At 41.4% G+C, this 21,866-nt stretch overlaps 1 protein-coding gene and 1 pseudogene across 11 annotated transcripts in view; one reads left to right on the plus strand and one right to left on the minus strand.

Moving 5' to 3' along the window:
- Cpeb3 (cytoplasmic polyadenylation element binding protein 3) overlaps positions 1-21,866 on the plus strand; it is a 177,132-nt gene that overhangs the window by 39,492 nt on the left and 115,774 nt on the right. The window lies entirely within an intron of this gene.
- On the minus strand, positions 315-21,565 carry LOC116894725 (annotated as a pseudogene).

Consider the following 21,866-nt stretch of genomic DNA (forward strand, 5'->3'; position numbering starts at 1 on the left):
CAAACCAAAACAAAAAGCTCCCAGATATCTCCCAGATTAACTGTCTTTTCAGGAAGCAATGTTAATTGTCTAGTTTTATTTGTCTTAAAGTACGGATAGAATGAATGATATTTAAAAGTAAAGTTCTCCTCTAGTTGACTTCTCTGTTGTTGAGATTGGTTATGCAGCCTCATGGAGCCCAGGCTGATGTCAAACTGTACATCTCTGAGGATGGCCTAGAATTGCTTATCTTTCTGCCTCTGTCACTGCGCCTGGTTTTCTAGTTGTAATTCTTTTTTTTTTTTTTTTTTTTCCGACAGTCTTGCACTTTATTGTCACTGTCGCCGTCTTAGGCCTTGACTGTGTACTTGCGCGGTGCGCGGTGGGTACAGCCACTCCTTCCGCTGCTGCTTCTTGGTCTTCAGCTTCTCTTCATGCGTGGTGAGCCGGCGGCGCATGGCTCTTCGTCTTCTTGGGTCGCAGGCCCAGGGGCTTGTACTTCTTTCCCTTTTGAGTCTGATTAATGACAGTGAGGACACGGGCGATGGATTTGCGCACGACTTGTATCTTGTATCTTGGAGAGCTTGGATGCGGCGCCGCCTGTCACTTTGGTCACGCGAAGCTGGGACATTTCCACCTTCAGATCGTCCAGTCGTTTCAATAGCTCCTCCTCCTTCTTGCTGCGCAGGTCCCAAGCCGCATTGTTCTCTAGTTGTAATTCTTACTGCTGCTCTAATGCAACACTACAGGTGTAAGCAACCGCAGACTGCTACAGAGCCTGTTATGATCTGACAGCACAGGCTGTTATCTCTGTTCTGTGTGAAAGGGTCCGGGAGAAGAGGACATGGTATAGTGCTTGCCACTCAGATGTGAGCACGAAAGCTCAGTATCCAGCACCACTGTTCAAGCCAGACTGTAAACTGGGCTGGTAACACACGCCTTTAATCCCAGCACTCAGAAGGCAGAGGCAGCGGAGGCAGCGGAGGCAGCGGAGGCAGCAGGCAGCGGAGGCAGGCAGCTCTCTTGAGTTTGAGGTCAGAGTGAATCCCAGGACAGCCAGGGCCACACAGAAAAATCTTGCCTCAAAACAAACAAAACAAACAAAAGAGCCATATTTTAAAAAGTCTGCCATGTATGTGCAGACTTACCCTTACACAGGAGCGTGCGTGCACACACACACACACACACACACACACACACACTCACACTTGTAAACTCAACTCTTCATTATACAGAAAAGAGGGTTGAGGCAGGAAATACTAGACTTTGCTATGCTACTGAAACATTAGGGATTTAAAATTGTATACTCCAAAATTGCATGTGGAAAAGTGGTTATCTTTTGTATAGACTACAACTTTGCAGTGAGTTAGTGTAACTGTACCTTAAGTACAACATTTAAACAACCTGGCCTCTGAATTTGATGTGGCCCTTCCCTTTGGCAGTTTGGAATGAGGAAGACATTGATTGAACCTTGACCCTGTGGTGACCTTGACACTGTGGTGATCAGGGACAAGTCACTCATTCAGTGATTCCTTTCCTCTGTCTCTGTGAAAGTGGAGAAAGACTGTTGTGGTTTGCTTTATGAGAGAATGTGACAGTGCTATTAAGATTAGGTACTTTTGGTTATTATACAAGTAGTTATATTTCCTGGATACCTCTGAGATTGTAGTCCAAGTTCAAGCTCAATAGGAGAAAGGTTGTTGGTTTATAGTTCAGAGTAATACTGCTTTTAGAGACGAAACTCACACTGTAGGTTGGGCTGATCTGGAACTCACCATATAGCCTAGGCCATGTCATCTCTCTTAGCCTTAGGCTTGATCTATTCTCTCTCTCTCTCTCTCTCTCTCTCTCTCTCTCTCTCTCTCTCTCTCTCTGTGTGTGTGTGTGTGTGTGTGTGTGTGTGTGTGTGTGTGTGTGTGTATGCAAGTGAGTATATGTGGGCTCTAAAACACTTTCCAACTGGGCATATATCCCCAGTCCAGTACATGTGTATTTTGAAAACCTAGTCATGCTTCTGAAGGCTAGGGAAAATAATGACATGTGTGACTACTTGCTTCTGCTTAATACTTAAAGGCTTGATGTAACTTGTTCTAACTAAACATTGATAATGAGGGAAATACTTACACTTAATTTCTTGCCTGTTGTTATAAAAATATAAAAAATAAAGTCTTTTACCTGCTAGGTCTGCACCACAGTGTCCCAAGATATCTGCTAGATATCTTGGTGGAAACACATCCCAGCCGCACACCTTGCTACATTCAAACCCTCACATAAAAGAACACACAACACAATAATCTTTGACCCAATTGGTAAGATATAATTGCCCACTTAAACATACAAAGCCCGGTACCATCCATCCTTTAGGAACATTGATAACAACCTGTAAATACACAGAGCAGAATCTTAACGTCACCTGCCATGGCTTCTCCCCTCTCTCCGTCTCCTCTTCTCCTCCTCTCTCCCTTAGTCTCTTCCCCTTCCTTCAAACTTCTCTCCCACCCATCCTTCCTTCTCCTCCAATGACAGGCCTCCTTCTATCCTGTACCTGCCCCTCACCTGTACTTTACAAATTCAAGGGGGAGGTTCTGGTGAAGTCACCTGATTCCTGAGTACCTGACTAGGCAGCTCTCCTTGGGGCAGTGGAATCAGTATCAAAATACAGATAACTTCAGGGCAAACCACAACACTTGCCTACTACAAGTGTTGATTTTCATATTTGTTTAGAGATACCAATGCTCCAACTGGAAGTTCCTACAACACTTTCTAGAGGCTATATCTATATTTCTGATGGCCAGGAGCCAGTGTAGTTGTAAGGGATAGAATTCAGGATAAAGTCTGTAGTTTGACTCTTGACAAGTTGGCCAACTTGAGAATTTAGGTAATGTAGTCTTAAATCAAGGGGACATTCCTGGGGAGGTTATTGGACTTGGAATGGGAGGTAGACTCATAATTTTCCCATAAGTATTGTTTGTAGTCTTCTAGGTAGGTTGTTCTGTGGGAGTTCAAATGATCTATATTCACCTGTTTGTGCGCACGTGTGTGTGTGTGTCACACGCATGCACACATTCTTGCACGTGGGTGTTTGAGATGATCTCACAGTGTAGTCCTGGATGACTTAAAACTGTGTGGCTCAGGTTGCTTTGAACTTGTAGTACTCCTTCTACCCTAGCTTCATGACTACTTATATTCACGCATGTGTATATAGGCATGCATATAGCTTATAGGCACGCCCTACTGTAGTTAGCTCCTTCAGTGCTCTTTAATGTGTGCCTATAAACCTCCTCGAGGGAAACTGTGCTAATGGTCGAAATAGGAAAGTACTAGTGAGCTAAAATACTATAATAACTCAGGTCCTTGCAGTGAAGCCTATTTTTCTTTCCTGTTACACAATTCTCAGAAATAATATGTATTATGACATGAATCTCTGTGGGCAGATCTTAGAAGAGAGAAACACAAATGAGCTTTTTATATCATTTGGAACGATCATAGAATTACTACACACAAAGGAGAGGAAACATGGTGTGCTACGTATGCATTGCTGTGTAGTCATTGGACAGGGTACCTCCTACATTAGATTCCTGAATGCTGGGATTGCAGATGTGCTCTACCACATTTAGCTGAATGTTCCCTTTTCTCTTAATTGGTAATGGGTTGATTCCTTTTTTGAGATAAGGTCTCTACTGTGTAGTGCCTCTGCCTACTGAGTACTGAGTACTGAGTACTGAGTACTGAGCACCTCACTCAGCCCAATCACTTTATTCTTTTGGAGTTAATTTATTCTGTCATGGTGTCTGGTTTATTCTTGATTTCTCAAATCATGTTACTAATCTAGAACTGAGTAGAGCTAGTGTCAGGATGACTCTCATAATAACTCTGAGAAATACTTAGAGAGCTGATGAGATGGCCGAGTGGGTAAGGGAGCTTGCTTTGAAAGCGTGATGATCTGCGTTCAGTCCCAAGGACCCACACACACAGAGGTGGAAGGAGAGAATTGGCTCCATAAAGCTGCTCTCTGGATTCGCATGTGGGCCGTGCTGAGTGCTCTTCCCCTAGATCTCACCATGCTACCAACACAGTAGTAATTAACAAAACCGACTTAAAAATCATGAGGAGATGTGACGGTTTGTATATCCTTGGCCCAGGGATGGCACTATTAGGCATAGCCTTGTTGGAGTAGGTGTGTCACTGTGGGTGTGGGCTTTAATACCCTCATCCTACCTTCCTGGAAGCCAGTCTTCTGCTAGCAGCCTTCAGATGAAGATGCAAACTCCCAGCTGCCCCTGCACCATGCCTGCCTGGATGCTGCCATGCTCCCACCTAGATGATAATGGACTGAACCTCTGAACCTAAGCCAGACTGAATTAAATGTTGTCCTTTGTAAGACTTGCCCTGGTCATGGTGTCTGTTCACTGCAGTAAAACTCTAAGACAGGAGAAAACTCTGGTTTAACAGTTTGACTAAAAGCAGGAGATAGTAGGGCCTTTCAGCTAGAAAGCCTCTTTAGTGTGCCAGACTGGGAGACAAAGTTATAATGAGCAAAGGATTTAGGCTATTTTTAAATTTAAAAAAGGTAGAAATTCATTTTTCATAGTTCTTGGGGTAGAAAGTTTGATCAAGACATCAGTGAGTTCACTGTCTTTGTGAGGGCTTTTTTGTTTCTTGATAGTGGGTGCATTCTATGATCTTGTGTGCAGGAAGGGGGCACTTTGAATTTTACTTGTGGACTAGGGCCTGAAGAGTGATGAGTACTTTAGAGGAAGCATCTTGGTGACAGTCTAAGCCCCTGCTCACGATTCAGGAGTTCTGGATTTTAGGCTTCAAATCATTATCAAAACAACAACCACACACTTTCCATATTATAAAAAAAATTAAAAAGATCTAGAAAGAATATCTTGAAACTTAAGAAGTTTCACATTTATGCAGACAAATCAAGTAAAGCTAAAGTGTATCTATATAGAAAACTTGGATGGGCCTAGAAGCGCCTCTTTTGCAGTGTGGAAGTGTTTTTCTTCCTTTAACGTGGACTATAAGCTAGGTGCCAGAGGACTGAGGTGGGAGGGCTGGAGAGGGGCAGGTCGGGGAGGCTGCTGCAGCTGCTTCATTTGTAGCTCCCTAAGAGAGTCCAGTAAAAGGTTAAGGGAGTGAGCTGTCGTAGCACTTTTGTTTACTGCAAGATTTACATTGGCTACTTTTTGGCATGTTTGCCCAAAATCATCTTTCCTGTATTCTCTCATTTGGGGATTTATCACTTTGTTGCTCTCCAGGCAGGAACAGCTAGCACAGAATCAGTAGAGCAGGAGGCCAACACCGGCCTCACTTTTCTCTTGGGCATCATCTTATTTAATCCTTACAGGTTCTTGTGAGTTGGGGATAATAATCCTCACTGAGACGTGGTTTGTAGTGCAGCAGTAAGAACGGAAACTCAGTCCTTCTAACTCTTGTTGTTCTTCCTCAGCTCTTTGCCCCTGGTCTTCTGATCCCTTGTCTCTTTAGTTAGACTTTCTCCAATTCCGCCAGCCCACACTATTTATAGCACTTAACACTCTGAAGTGAGCAATTTTGTCTCACTTTAACTTTATTATATGTGAGGGCTCTCTGCCACCTTAGAATGTGGGGTGTACAAGGGCAAGGGACTTTTTACTGCAGTGCCCCCATAGACCATGGCAGTAACCTGGGAGACTTTAAATATGTATTTTCTGCTTGTTAGCTTTTCACAGTTGTAGATAATCGATAATGTATTTATTGATGAGTTTACATGTAGTTAGCAATGAAAAATAATTTAACTTCTGTAAACACTTCCTGGCTTACCAGGGTGTGGTTACTAGAGATGAAGCTGAAACATGTTCTGGTCTTATTCTACTCCTAGACATGTATTAAAATAGAAAATAATGGTCCGTAAAATAGAGTATGATTTGCCCCCAGAGAATAAATACATGAACCAAAGGAAAACAATGATTATATTTATGTGTAGTGCTTGGAAGACTTGCAGAAAATCTTCATAGTTTAGAGTATTTTCAATGTTTAAAAATCTTTAAAAATCTTGCTGGTCTGGTTATCCACCTGTCCCCCCATTCATCCACTTCCCGTTATATCCACCCACTCACATGTCTGTCCATCTGTCTGTGTGCCTGACCACCTAAACATCCATCCATCCATCCATCCATCCATCCATCCATCCATCCATCTGTCTATCCATTCCTCCACCCACCCACCCATCTATCCACCCACCCATCTATCCACCCACCCATCCATCCACCCACCCATCTATCCACCCACCCACCCATCCACCCTTTCTTCTTTCCTTCCTTTTTTTGATTTTTGTTTTTTGTTTTGTTTTTTGGAGACAGGGTCTCACTATATACTCTGCTTTCTCTGCCTGGCTTCAGTTGTCTTTTTTATGTATATGTATAATGAGCTTGGTATAATAGAGATAATTTGTGCACATTATTCAGATTCTTTTTTACAACTTTATATCATTAAATTTATGAAGATTTTGATAACTACATACTATTTCATAAAAGAATCAATTCCAGTTGCCCAAATGTCTTTATATTTAGTGGATTTAGATTATTTTCAAGTGCATTTTAGTTTTTGGACTCCTAGGTCTTGCTTTTCACAAACTGTAGTTTTTAATGGCTAAACTCAATGTCGTAAATGGCTTCGGCCATCTCAGCATTTTATGTAGACAAGAGAGTGGATTGGAGCTGGCACCAAGGTTCTTTGTTAAGCAGCGGAGGAGCAGATGCATCAACAAGCAAGAGCACAGGGCATGCTGAGCAGAACAGAAGATTTGGGATGAAAGTGAGGCAAATGAGTGATGCGGCAGGAAAAATAGGGAAGACAGCTTACAGTTATCGCAGCGTCTGCGCTTTCAACGTTTGTGGTGCTGGGGTTAAGTCAGGGCCTTACACATACATTCTCTACCAGTGATCTGCACTGCAAACTCACACTGAAGACAGACTTTGTAGCCGTTATTATGTGCGTGTGTTCATGTGCACTATGGTACATGTGTGGAAGCCAGAGGACAGCCTTGTGGAGTCCGTTCTCTTCCCTGCACCTTTGTGGGGTTCTGGGATTGAATCCAGGTCATCAGACAAGCTTCTTTTTCTACTGAGCCATCTCATGATACATTCTTAAGGTGAGAAGCATACGCACTGTGAGGCTTTTGAGTTGATGACAGATGTGATTACATTTTTTATTCAGAAAGATTACTCTGGGGTATTATAGGTTGTCAGGAACTAAACTCAGGTAAAAAGTCAGTTGGCTGAAAGGCAGGAATGGCCTAGAGAAATAACTAGGAGGTCCACTCATGCATAGGGAATGAAGAGGGGATTACCTACAATGGCTCTGGGGTTTAAATAGTTGGGAAAATAATCCAGAGGTGAAAGCGCTTAATAGCAGCAGATGAGAATGGTCGTGTTGTAGAAACCAGCTGGATTTTAAAGTAGAGGAATTTCAGAAGGGCAGGCTGTCATGTTTGCAATCTTTGAGAAGGTGCTTCGTCATCTAATTGCTCATGCTTTTGTGTTTTCCTAATATATTAGAAGGGAAACCTTGCTAGTAAAATGGCTTCATGGGCCACTGATTCAAACACTACATCCAAGAGAAGAAATAAGTAGCACTCTAAGTCAAGAACGTTTTTTGGCCTGGTCTTTTAATACCCTGATAATTTAGAGTTTGTTAGTTGATTGGTCATCTTGTTTGTAGATTATAGCCTAGCATTGCAAACAACTGTAAGTAATTAATTGCTTACCAATCAATCATCTGGGAAGATCATAGAGAATAGAAGAAGTGAAACTTGGCATGCTTAAGTTGAATGAACTCACGGGGAGGTCAGTGTACCGGCGCTATTGCTAATCCGAACATCATAAATAAAACCTTAACAAAATTGAGATTCGACTTTCGGACTTTAGTTCTGTTGCATTGATGTATGTCCTAGTTTTGTTTCTATCTATGTGTTTATTTATGACTAGCAGGGTCTCACGTACTCCAGGCGTCTCAGTCTCTCTGTGTGACTAAGTATGACTTTGAATTTCCAATATTTCTACCTCTGCTTCCCAAGTACTGGAGTTGCAGGTGTGTACCACTCTGCCCAACTAGGGGAATTCTGATAAAACAGCTCAAGGTTATGCTTGATCAGGCACTACACTGCCTGTTCAAGATGGACCTTATCAGGAAATGAAAAGAGATGTATTTATTCATTCTTTTTATTCCTAGAGTCTGTCATAGCCAAGGTTGGCCTCAAACTCACTGTGTAACTAAGACTGACTCCTGAGCCTCCTGCTTCTTTCTACCTCCCAGTAGCTACAATTAGTTATGTGCCACTGAACCCAATTTTAAAACCATTTTTATTTAAATCTAGGTCATGAGTTTATCAACAGTTTGAATCAAGTTAAAACGGTTGGCTATTAACACTGCAAACGACAACCTGAATATTTTGAACTATTCAGCAATGCTGACAAAAAAGTCTTACAGTGTTTGTTAAATTAAACTTTGCTTTGATTGTAAATGGAATAAAGTGGACTTCTGCTACTACTTTAGATTACAAAGTTAAACCTTAGATGATTTTTTAAAAGTTTTAAAAAGGTAAATTCTTTCAAAGGTCTGGATTGGTAAAAGTCTGGGGCTTGAAGTGGGCACTGGTTTCACTATTTTTTCACCCTGGGTCTTCAACACTCTACAGATAGTGCCTAGAAGATAACGGAATGGCTGCTTTAGAGCTTCCTTCTCTGTTCTGTTTGCCAGGGTAGAGCATTCAGTTTCACCCATCAGCTCTGGAGCAATGCAGAACATAAAATGCTTTTTTAGAGTGGCTATTTTAAGACAGGTGAGTCATGCAGGTATAATATAAGATTTTCTTTTTAAAATATAATGAGATATTTGATATTCTAATTTAGGCTAAGATTCTGTTAAATGTGAAACAGAAAAAAAAATTGAAGGCCTAGAGTGAGGAGGAAAGGGAGAAAATGTCTTTATAGTGAATGTACTCCCTATAGTGAGTGCATTCCTTCTCATTGTGGGGTGTAGTGGGGTGAAGCAGACCAGGGGCTGCAGTGGCACATCCTGCTACAGGGACATAAATAATAGAGAATGTATTGAATATGTACAGATCAAAGGACAGTGAAGACAGTGAAGAAGATTCAGCAAGGAGGACAAAGCTAAGTAAAAGGATGCTTCAGCTTTTGTTACAATAATTAAATATTCAAAAAGTCAGCCATTTTATAGGGCTAAGAAGCTAAGCAATTGCTCATTTTATATTCCTGTCTTTTCTTTCTTCAAGCGAGCTATAGGCAAACAAGCTTACATCAAGTATTTATATTGAGAAACTTCTTTTACAGAGTGTCATAAGCAAGTTCAAAACCCAGCTTTTAATCTCCTGTGGCATAATCATAATATTCATGATGCCCCTAAGACACTTGATGTTTGTTCTAAACCATCAAAGGAAGAAATACAGTATGTTCAGCATAATTTGCCCTGTATTTATTATCAATGATCTAGCCCGATGACTTCTCAAAGAAATAATTACTGTAAAAGGAAATGCATGTGGAAACAAAGTGTCTACAGTAAGTTTTAGTGACATCAGCCCATTTGTGCTGTAGGAATGAAGTACCATAGACTGGGCTGTGTGGAGAACATACATTTAGCTCATCATAGTTGATAAAGGTGCTTGGTTTGGTGTCTGGTAAGGGCTATTGGGTGATGTTATGTCCTCATATGGCAAAAGAGAAGACAAAAAGTCCTACCCAGGTCCTTGCCCTGTTCCTAGTCCACTGGTCATTTTAGAAGTTGTTCCACCTCTTAATATACCACAGTGAGGACTCATTTGGAATATGGGCATTTTAGGGTATATCCAGGGCATAGCAGATGAGATGGATAACCGTTTTGGGAGAAGTAAAAGCATTTGTGTTGCTTGAAAGTAATATGTGTTCAGTGGTTGAAAGCAAGTCATTGGTAATAGGTGTGTGTGTGTGTGTGTGTGTGTGTGTGTGTGTGTATGTGTGCGCATGCACGTGTTTGTTTGATTTAAAAAGTTAGTCTTTTTGTTGTGACAAATATGTGAAAACAACTTAAAAGAGGAAAGAGGATTTCAGTGCATGGTTTTGTCCATGATTGATTTGCTGCATTGCTGTGGGCCTGTGGGGAGGCAGGAATCATGGTGGCAAGAGTGCATGGAGAGTAAAGTCACTTACTTACCTTGTTGTGTTAAGGAAGCAGAAAGAGGAAAATAGGAAGGGGTCAGAGCAAGAGAAGAACCTGCTTCCATGGATCTTCTTCCTCCGAGGAGACCTTATCTCCTAAAATTTTTAGAATCTCAGGCTGGAGAGATGGTTCAGTGGTTAAGAGCACTGACTGCTCTTCCAGAGGTCCTGAGTTCAAATCCCAGCAACCACATGGTGGCTCACAACCATCTGTAATGGGATCTGCTGCCCTTTTCTGGTGTGTTTGAAGACTGACAGTGTACTTATATATAAAGTAAGTAAATAAGTCTTTAAGATTTCTAGACTCTCCAAGAGTGAGGTCATCAGCTATGGATCATGGCTTTAACACAGCTCCTGCAGAGAGCATTTCATATTCAAACTCAACAGCTTTAAAGATGAAAAATAAAGATGGCCTTCATTTCTGTAATTCTGGATTTTGTTTGTGGCTGTTGTTTAGAGTCAAATGGAAAGGTGTGGTTCTTTCTGTCTGGGGATGCTGGGGTTTTGCTAACTTGCCACATTGTTATCAGCTCAAGAGATGAGATTTTACTCCAGCTGCTTCCCTTCCAACTGAGTTGTGTGCCATGTTTCTAGCCTGCTTGTGGGATTCAAGTTTCAATAAAGTTGACTCTTTGTATCTCACTTACAGCCTTGTACTCTGTCATACCAGGAATCTTAGTGCACATATGATTTGCTCTTTTGAAATAAGATAGATTATTACTATAAGTGTGGACTTTTATTTAGATACTGTAAGTCACTGGACAGCATAACTATATGTAAATCACACAATTAACTGAATTTCATTGTTTTTCTTCATTAGATTTTTTTTTTTTTTTTTGGTTCTTTTTTTCGGAGCTGGGGACCGAACCCAGGGCCTTGTGCTTCCTAGGCAAGCGCTCTACCACTGAGCTAAATCCCAACCCCTCTTCATTAGATTTTTAATGCTTCTGTCTCTCGTATTTTATTTTTCGAGACAGGGTTTCTCTGTGTAGCTCAGAGATCTGCCTGTCTCTGCTTCCCGAGTGCTAGGATAAAGGGCATGTGCCACCACCACCCAGCTTCTCCTCCAAGCTTTAGTGCTTCTTAAGTACAACTCTGTCAGAGCTCCATGTAAAGACCAGGAAGGAGTTTCTTAAGCTTGGAGAGCCTTGACTTGGGAGGTGGGAATATTAGTAAATTTAAGAAAAGTTTTGTGGCAAAGAACAGTTTTAGTGCAAGAGGGCATCAATGAGCAAAATTTGGGGCAAGGGTTGGTTAAGTTTATAAATTGACCCTGTTGCTAGAATAATTAGTGTATTTAACTTAGGAATACAGGGTTTCAAGTTACTATTAAATGTATTTGTCTGAAGTAACTGCCCAAAGAAATACACCATAAGCCTCATAGACAATTTTTAAAAATTTAAGTGGACCATTTAAAATGAAAGAGGTGGTACAGTGGGGTGTGCCTGTAGCCAGGGTTACTAGCAGACAGAGGCAGGACAACTGATTGAGCCTAGCTAGCCAAGGATGTAATTTATTTTGAGACAAGCATCCTGCCGTGTAATATAAGCTAGTCTCACACTCTGGACAATCCCCAGCCTCAACTTCTTAAGTGCTGAGATATGGCTGTGTGTCCCCAAACATGGTTTAGAGCACCTGAATTGGAGGAACCAATCAATAGGTTGGAATAGGTTATATTGTTATTTTTTATTGCCCAGGCAACAATAAAATGCAAAAAAGAATTTGGGTGTAATAATACATGCATGAGGCAGAGGCAGAGGCAGAGGCAGAGAGGCAGAGAGGCAGAGAGGCAGAGAGGCAGAGAGGCAGAGAGGCAGAGAGGCAGAGGCAGAGGCAGGAGGATATCTACAAATTCAAGGCCAACTATGGACCATATAACAAGTTCCAGGTAGCAGAGTTACAGGATGAAACCCTGTTTCAGAAAAAAAAAAGTTGATGAAAAAGGTGAGAGTAATTTTGTTTTGAGGCTGGGTATTGTTCTGTAGCCCATGTGTAAGTTTTTAATAATATATTTTACTTAACTTTAAAAATTATAAACAATAAACTTATTTCAACATATATTGACCATATAAACTAACAAGATATCTTACATATTTCATACTAAGTCTTTGGAATCCAGTGTGCATTTTATACCTGCAACACATCTGTTTGCTTTATCCAAAAAGTTGCAAGTACTCAGCATCCACACATGGATGTGACTTGACTAGGTTTTCTAAGTGCTAGGATTATAGGCTGTAGCAAACATGTCTTTTATTAGATTTGTCTTCTGGGTTTTTTGTTGTCATTTGTTTTGTTCTTTGTTAACAGAGGCATTTTTTAAAAGATTTATTATATATGAGTGTCTTCAGACACACCAGAAAAGGGCATCAGATACCATCACAGATGGTTGTGAGCCACCATGTGGTTGCTGGGAATTGAACTCAGGACCTCTGGAAGAGCAGTCAGTGCTCTTAGCCGCTGAGCCATCTCTCCAGCCCAACAGAGCCATTTTATATGTTCACATTTGTTACAACTAAAGAGAATCCTAGGCATTTGAGGTTTTTATTCTTACTATTATGGCTTTTAAACAATCTTATATAGTCTAGGGTGGCCTTGAATCCTTGACCTTCTATGTTTACATTTTTGTATTCTCTTCTCCATAAACTCTCTTTCCAGTAATATTGCCTCCTTTTTAAAATTTTTATTTTTATTAAATTTATTCCCTTTACAACCCAGTGTCAGCCCTTGCTTTCCTCCCAGTACCCCCTCATGCAAGTCTTTTCCCCTCTCCTTCCCCCTTCCCCTTCCTCCTTCTCCCTTCTCCTCTCCCTTCCCTCTTCTCCCTCTCTTTTGAGTTATTGGAATTTTTCCACTAATATTGTTGCCTCCCTAAAATAAAGTGTAAGCGTCTTGGAGATGGAGTAATATGGAGAGATCAAATAAACCTTGTAGGCCACAGGGTGTGTAGAAGGGTTGATGGTTACCATTTTCCTGGAGTCATGCCAAGCACTCTCTAGTGTCAAGCATGCTAGTGAGTAGGGTGAAGCCTTTAGTTAGTTAGGCACCAGCTTGACTTCTCCATGAGTGTTGTCTTCAGCATTACAGCCTCACCGTGCGATTGTAGAGAGAAGCCAGTGGCCTTGGAAACAGCCTGTGATGTGTAGGAGTCTCCACAGGGCCCCTTTGTCCAACAAGCTCAGCAAGATGTAAGCCATTCCTGGCTCCTAAGGTCTCACTTGGTGCTTAGATCTCCGGTTAGGGCACTGTCTTCCTTGTTGTTTAGTGACTTCATTTAGAGTCCTTTTATATACATTATATTCTGGGAAATTTCCACATTAGCAGATTTCCACATGACCGCTCAAGTGGCCTTTGTGTTAGTGTCCCTCCCTGTACTTCCTCCCTGCCCTCCCTTCATCCCTTTCCCCATGTAGTCCTTCACTCTAGGGCCCCCCCCCATCTCCATAACAATATATTCTAGTTTCCTTGGGAGATCCTCTTTTTCTCCTAGTCCCTTACTAGGTGACGAACCTCCATGGTTATACAGATTTTCATATCAATATTGAAAGCTTAAAAGCTAATAGTCACATAAAAGAGAAAACATAACTATTTGTCTTTTTGGGTCTGGATTAACTCATTCAGGATGAGTTGTTTTGTCTAGTTCTACCCTCTTAACTACAAATTTTATTTTTCTTAACAGATGAATAATATTCTGTTGTGTAAATGTGTACCACATTTTCGTTATCTGTTCATCCGTTGATGTGCAAAGTGCAAATAGTAATGGGTACATAGCCAACATTAATCAGTTCTGCTAATATTTTATCCTAGTAGGTTTTTTGTTGTTTGCTTGAGGTGAGAAAATTTAAGTCTTGGGTCTCCTACAGCCCACACTGTTTTCGGATCCTCTAGGTCAGTGGTTCTCGACTTTCCTAATGCCGTAACCCTTCAGTACATTTCTTCCTGTTGTGGTGACGACAACCATAAAATTATTCCATTGCTACTTCATAACTAATTTTGCTACAGTTATGAATTATAGTGTAAATATCTGATACACAGGATATCTCATGTGCTTGACCCCACAGGGGCTCAACCACTAGTCTAGGTTGAAGAGCATGACCTGGAGTTTCTGATCCTCCTGCCTCCACCTCTTGAGTGTTGAGATTTGAAGACTGCGGACACAACAGGTCATGTATGTTGAACCCAAGCATTGTGAATATCAGGACAGCACTGCAGCCGCTGAGCTGCATTCCCAGCTGCAATGCCGAGGGCTTTTTGTTTCTTTTTTTTTTAAGTTTTTGCATGTGTGCCCAGTGGAGGTGATGGAGGTCACGTGTGTGCTCCAGCACAAGTAGGGAAATCCCAGAGCAACTCTGGAGCTGATCCTCCCCTTCCTCAGAACACCTCACTGCCTGAACCATCTCTGTGGTGGCACTCAGGGCTTCTGGTTTAGTAGTAAGAGAAAGGTTCTGGATACACTTAAGAAGTGGGATAAATGACGTCCAAGAAAAGCCTGTGGTAAAAGTCAGATGATCCAGGTTATATTTCAAAGTCTGCCATGATTACCTCTATAACTAAGAGCTAATAGGAGGAAGTTGTATTTTTTTGTAGCCTGGTGTGCAGGAGACAGTATCTACCTCAACAGGTAACAGATATGGACATATATTCCTTTCGTATCCCTAGCTGAGCGCTGGGTAAAAAAATTAAGGCTGCACAAAGATTAAACACTGTTTTGGCATGAATATCCGCAATTCCAGAATTATTCTACTGAAGAGAGCTAGTTATTCTGTAAAGAGAGTTATTCTGTAAAGAGAGTAATTCTGTAGAATTTGCATATTCATGCCAAAAGTCACCCTTTGCTATCCTGGAGGACTCACTAAAGTACATCCTTAATAGTTTCAAGGATTTGCCAAGTATCTATTACATAAAACCAAGTGTTATTTATAAACAAACCTTACCTATTTTCAACCTTCAGCTTTAAATAGTCCCCGCCCTTTCTTGCTTCTTGAGGAAGCTGAGCAGTCTCCTTGCCTCTGGCCTGTCCTGCGGTTGCTCCCATGATTCCCAAGCAGGCAGCTGTCACCGCATTTATCTCACTATGTATTGTTATCTGTTAACTATGGCTGGCCAGGGCTTCCCCCAGTTAAAAGAGACTGTGCCTCGTTTGTTTTCGTCGTTAATCCTTGGCTCATTAAGATTTCCAACAAACACATGTGAGGCAAAGAAGGCGTGGACAAAGAGTCTTCAGAACCCTTGGCTAAATCCAAAAGTCAACAGAGACATTTCTTCTTCTAAAAAATATTTTGTAAGCAGGGTGTGGTAGCAAATGCTAGTAGTCCGGGTTCTTAGGAGATAGAGCCCAGAGGACCAGAAGTTCAAGGTCACTCTCTAGTACAAACACCTTAGAAATCAGAATAGCCTATAAGAGACTGTCTCCAAACACATGAATTCTGTGATGTGGACATTTTAGAAATTCTGACCAAATCTTTCATAATTTTACTTTATGATCTGTAAAGTACTTTACTAGAGTGGTGCAGCTTTCTTTAGAAGTAAGTTCTGTAACTTTCTAAAACCCAAATATCTTAATGGATGTGATTGCTTTATGTTTAGAGACTAATATGTCTCTTAAACGTGCTAATATTTAAACAGAACGGAATATTGCAATTTGTTTAAACAGCAGTCTCTGTGTAGCTAAACCATCTTCGAGAATGCCTGATTTGTATTAAGGACTGAATTTAATACCGTTTGTAAACAAAAGGGAATGTGCAGTGTTAACCTCATAGAGTGGTTGAAAAATGTTGAGATAATGCAATTAAGTAAGCCATGCAGTAGAGGAAGGCACTGGCCAGTACATGGCTACGACTTAGTCTGTGTGGCTGGCAGAACTTCAGGGATCTGCACTCAAGGATGGAACTCGGGTGGTCAGGCTCTGGAGGCACACATCTTTATCTGGTGAGCCATCTCACCTGTCCTCATTTTGTTTGTAATCAGATCTGTACAGTAAACTTGAGATGTAAAATTTTTGTTTGCTTGTTTTCTTCATATAGAAAAAAGGGCTTTGTAAACCGAGTAATAAGTGATGTTCAGTTAAGTCCTTGGACCTAGTCTGTCAATGTTGAGTTTGTTTATTTGGTAATTAGCAGGTTCTATACATTAAACATACATTCATCCACACTGGGGACTTTTCCAGGGGTGGCCAGGAAGTGACAGTGAAGAGCTGTATTTCAGAGATGTCAGTCTGTACCTTGGGCAGACTTATCTGTAGCCTCTGGGAGAGCCCTAGGAAACTGCCAGCTGGGTCTGCATTCTGTCTTCTGTTTGCCTCAAAGCAGCAGCACAGGTCCTAAACCTAAGATCAAGAGGATAACAGGGGGCCACAGCAGAAGCGTTCACGTCGCGGCCCCTGTCAGATTCTGGTGAATCTGCGAATTCTGCTGTACATCTCCTCGACTTGCCCTCAGGTCAGATAATTGAAGTGAACAGGAAAATGGTAAATTTAATGTATCATGATGCTTCTAGGGAGATGTTGGATCATACCAAAGCACTCCCTGGTCTTAAATGGGTCAAGGGGAGCCACCGAAGGACACAGTATATCACAATATAACAAATTTTTAGATAAAAAAAAATCAGAAGCAGTAGAAGGCACAAGAAGATGCTACTTGTAGCTGTATGGTCACGCATACAGGTTCCTGAAGGACATTAAAGACATGCTGTACCCTTAGAGATGTGACACACCTGTAAGGTGGTAACAGTCATTTATCTGGTAGTGGGTGTGGACTTTGGAATTTCACTATTGTCTGTTTTAGGTTCTGTTTCTCAAAACCTTTGAGTGAAGCAACTAATGAAGGCTTTGTCTTTCCAAAATTATAGGTCAAAAGAGTTAGATCTGATGTCCCATTCCTAACATAGATGATTATAGGTAGTGTCTTGGTGTCATAGTTTCCCTAGAAAGAGGGCTGTTTTATTGTTATTTGTTTTGGTTTGGGGGACAGATCTTACATAGCCCAGGCTGGCCTCAGACTACTGTGTAATTCAGGCTGACCTGATCCTATTGCCTACCTCGGAGGCACTAGGATTACAGGCATGGGTCACTGCACTCTTTTTCACTTTGTAATGGTAAGATTTTACTATTAGCCTAGGCTGACCTCCAACCCACTGCCTCTCTGCTTTAGCCTTTGAGTGCTTGGATTACAGGTGTGTACCACCAGTACGTGTGGCTAGCTTGTGTGACTTTTTTAAATGTAATTTGATCAAAGTATAATTAATACAACATGAAATCCAGCCCTTTAAAATGTAGAAAACAATAGGTTGTGGTGTAATTATAAAACTATCTGGACCATTATTTAATTCTAGAATATTTTATCATCTCCAGAAGCTGCTCTGTATCCATTGCTGTCAATTTGCCTTTTCCTCTGATAACCTCAACCCTAACCAGCTATCAGTCTTTTTTGTATCTATATGGATAATTTCCTATTCTGATCATTTCATAAAAATGAAACAGTATAACGATTCTTTGAGACTGGCTTCCTTGACATACATTGTTTTGCATGGGGCAGGTATCAAGAGCTTCATTTGTTTTTCCTGGTAATATTCAGTCCCAGGTGTACCTCATTTTGTGCTACCCCTGATAGACATTCAGGTAGTTTCCGATTTTTAGAAAAGTTTCCTAATGATGATGTTAGCATCCATGTACAAGTTTTTGTGTGCACATATGTTGTTCTTTATCTAGAGCAACTAGGAGTAGACTGTGGGTTGGAATGCTACGTGTATGTTTATTTTTGGAAGAAATTGTCAAACTGCCACTCAAATGCCCATGCCACTTTGCATCCACCAGCAGTTTATGAAAGTTCGGCTCTTGTGCACATCAGCCAGCATTTGAAAATGTCAAGAGCTTTTTGGAGCCCCCCCCCCCCTTAGCTCTTCTAGTATGTGCCTTTTTTTTTAAAGTGAAAAATCTTGCAAAAATAAAATAACCAGAGTGAATACTTAGACACAGCAAGTAATTATTAAATACTCGTAATTGTTATACAAGTAATTATTATACAAGTAATTATTAAATACTCGCTGTGTGCTGTGCCCTGCTAGGATTCAGAGAAGGAAGTGCGTCTTCACTTCCATGCTGCGACTCGGCGTTTGTGTGTTGAGGGCAGCAAGTGTGTAAGGGAAGCAGAAGCCGTGCTGGGTGTGGAAACAGAATAAGGAGGAGCTCTGTGAGTCCTCGTACCCAGTGGTCAGGCCAGCCAGGGCTGCGCAGTGAGATCCTCTCTACAGAGACAGAGGGCAGGGGAGAAAGACAGGGGCTGGGCGCAGCGGCTACTCAGGAGTCAAGGGAGGGGGATTGCTGGAGTCCCAACAGTGGGAGACCACAGGGGCAACCTAAGGAAACTATGTATCTAAAAAAAGAAAAAGAAGAAAAAGAAAGATTCAGTACAGTCAGAATGTTGGGGTGGATTGGGGTGGGGAGGGAATGTTTGACTGAACCTGGATTTGCTCCATGTTGTAGAAGGGCTGACATTTATAAGCAGTGAAAAGGAAGACGATGAAGAGCTGCATGCACTTTTGCATAATGTCATCATAGGATAGGCTTTGACCGTGAGGACCAAGCTTCCCTTACACTATTAGTGAACTGCTCAGGATGATAGTCTTCTGATTAAGAACAATGGTTTGGAATGTCATAGCCAATCACTTTTAAAAGTCACATACATACATACATACATACATACATACATACATACATACATACAATAAACCAGGAAAGGAAGTAGATTTAATGTCTGTTCTATATTGTAGTCACTGCTGGCCCCCTTTTTTATCCCCCTTAGGTTTGATTTCTGCCTTTTATTTAGTACACTGCCAAATGTAGTCTGACTTTCCTCTTCCCTCTTTCCCTCTGCAGGCTCTTTCTGTAGCTCTGGTTCGCATGGGTGTACTGTGCAGCACAGACTGACCTTGACCTCAGCCTGTTCCAACCTCTCAAGTGCTGAGATTACAGGCACGTGCCTGGCTTTATCCTTTTCTTTTCCCCCTTTCTGTCTGTTTTGTAGTATTGGACATTGAACCAAGGGCCTCATACACGCAGAACAATACTGTATCTATGAGCCATACCCGTGTGATGTTGTAATCATGTGACAAAAGTATGCATGACTGCCTCAGTGCGAACCATTTACCGCAGTCAGCAACAGCAGGCGTTTACGCTTTTTTGTACATTTGATTTCTCAAGAACTTTCCTTGCAGAATCTGGACTCAATATGTAAAGCCATTTCAGATGAGTAAGGGATTCAAAGAGCCAATTTCCCCACAGCAGATAAATGGAGCCTCTCTCTTACCTGCTTTGCTAAAGCCCAGTGTTAAGAGCTTCGTGAGGGAAATTAGAACTGGACAGGTAAGGAGAGCCTAGGCCTCAGGCTGGTTCTTGCTCGTGCAGCTGAGCAGGTTCAAACTGGAAAAGACTGCTGTCTTCTGTTTTCCTGGTTTGTTTGTTGTTTTTGAGACAAGATCTTAATGCCCTGCCTGGCTTGGAACTCTGCAATAGTGGAGGGCGACCTTACACTCCTATCCTACCCCTACTTCCCATGGGCTGGTGCAAGCTTTCCCATTTGTGCTGTGAGTGCTGGGGGTCAAGCCTGGGGCTTTGTGTGCGCTATACATGCACTCTGTGTTACAGCCCAGCCTCCTTGATTTTTACCAAACCATTTCAGAACTTCAGTTATCTTGGTTTGCTGTTAGCACAGCAAGAAAAATACAATGTGGTAAAAGGTTGAGGTAATTGGAATTAGTCATCGTCGAGAAGAGAAAGATGGAGCTAATAATTTCTGTGTAGGCCTTAATCTTATTCAAGGCTATATTGAGGATTGTTGAAAAAAAGTTATACCAAAGACTTTAAAAAAATAAAAGTTTTAAAGTATATTCAAGCCAGATTTAAGGCAGGTGGATCTTTGAGTTAGAGGCTATCCTGGTCTATAAAAGTGTTCCAGCCAGAGCCACAAGAGAAACCTTGTTTCGGAAAACAAAACAAAACAAACAGAAAAGGAAATACAAATTCACAGCTAGACCCCCTCCACTCCCACCCAACTCCCAGCAGAACAGGAAGAAAAATGTCCAGTTTATAAAGCTGTCAGGTTAGATAAAAAGAACAGTTGTTTTCCAGTAAGTAATGAGGAGGGTATGGGCTCACCTTGTCTAGCTACAGATAGAACAGTCGCTGTGGAGATGGTTAAAACAAGTTATTGACTGGGGCTCCACACTTAAGGAAAAAGGAAACTGTATTGGGTCTTTTCCCCTTCCCTACAAGGTTAGGTAGGGTCCCTTTATTTAGAAGAGGCTTTACGTGAGGGTCATGTGTGCCAGGCTGCTTGTCATTTCTGAGAGGTTAGAACAGACTGTGGTAGTAGTTGGTTTAGAAGGATAAATCCCTGTACTTTGCAATCCATAGAACTTTTATGTTACTACCTATGTAATTGTTTGCTGGTTCTACTTAATAGCCTGCTCTGTGTGTCAGGTCTGTTCCTTTTAGTATTCTCAGTTGCATCTGTGGTCAGAGTTACTTTATGCTGGGCTCATAAGTATTTATTGCTACTTTGGTTTTTGCTCAGGGCTGGGAAGGTCCATAAACCCTTAACATTCGTGATGTGATGTTATTAATAGAAACCATGGGTCTAGGGACAGGTGTGCCAAGGTAGAGCAGTAGAGAAGTGGTGAAGTTAAAGATCACATGGAAATGTTGAGAAAATTAGGGACAAGGAATGAAACCCCCAAACCAGAAACAGTTTCGTAGATTGAACACTGAAATGATGACTTGATTACTTTGTAGGAAAGATGCATTTATGACTGGATAGAAGAGGGGGAAGGTGAGACTATTTATAACCAAACTGTTAAAAGGGGACTGTCTCTGAAGTATAGTATTATTAGCCAAAGAAAGCAAACCACGTGATATGTGTGTCTTCATGTTTGGAGAAAGTAATCCAGAACAGAGAGGTAGAAATACAATTCTCAGTGTCTGGTGGGTTGGTTTCAGGGCCCCTCATGCAGGTAACCAAATTTATATTCATAAAATGGTGCATCGGTATACGACCTGTACATCTCCTACTGACACTTTAATGTCTTAAAATATTTTTTATTTCCTTAGTGTTGTTGTTGGGGGTGCTTGTTGAGGGGAGAGGATATCTTGTGGGAGTCAGTGTGAGTTCAGGGGCTCAGACTCAGGCTGTCTGTCCAGCTGGGTCAAGCTCCTTTACCTGCTTACTCATCCCTGTGCCTGGGACTTTGAATCAGCTCTGGATTACTGCACCCACTGTGTAAATAGCTGTTATGTTGCTGAGACATGGGGAGGTAAAAAGTCGACATGTGTTACCATACAGCTGACCTTTGTTCCAGCATTTATACTCTGCTTCACAGCTTATGGACACCAAGTCCATGATCACTTGGAAGGGCCAACTTTGTGTCTTTAAACATTTGCAAAAAATACATGCCAAATATTTATAGTGATTTGAAAGAGAAGGGAGGACTGGAGACTTTAGTATTTTTTGTATGTGTGTGTTTTGAGAAGAATAAATTCATCGATTAAGTCATAGAGTAAGTATCCACTTTAAAAAAGATAGACTGTGTCAGGTGTTGTGCATCTGTGTGATCCTAGCACCAGGGAAGCTAAGGAAAATCCAAGTGTAAGGCATCCCCGGCTTATCTGTCAGGCCGTCTTGAAAGACCAGAACTTGGAAA

Source organism: Rattus rattus, chromosome 2, assembly GCF_011064425.1.
Source record: "Rattus rattus isolate New Zealand chromosome 2, Rrattus_CSIRO_v1, whole genome shotgun sequence".
Lineage (NCBI taxonomy): Eukaryota > Metazoa > Chordata > Mammalia > Rodentia > Muridae > Rattus > Rattus rattus.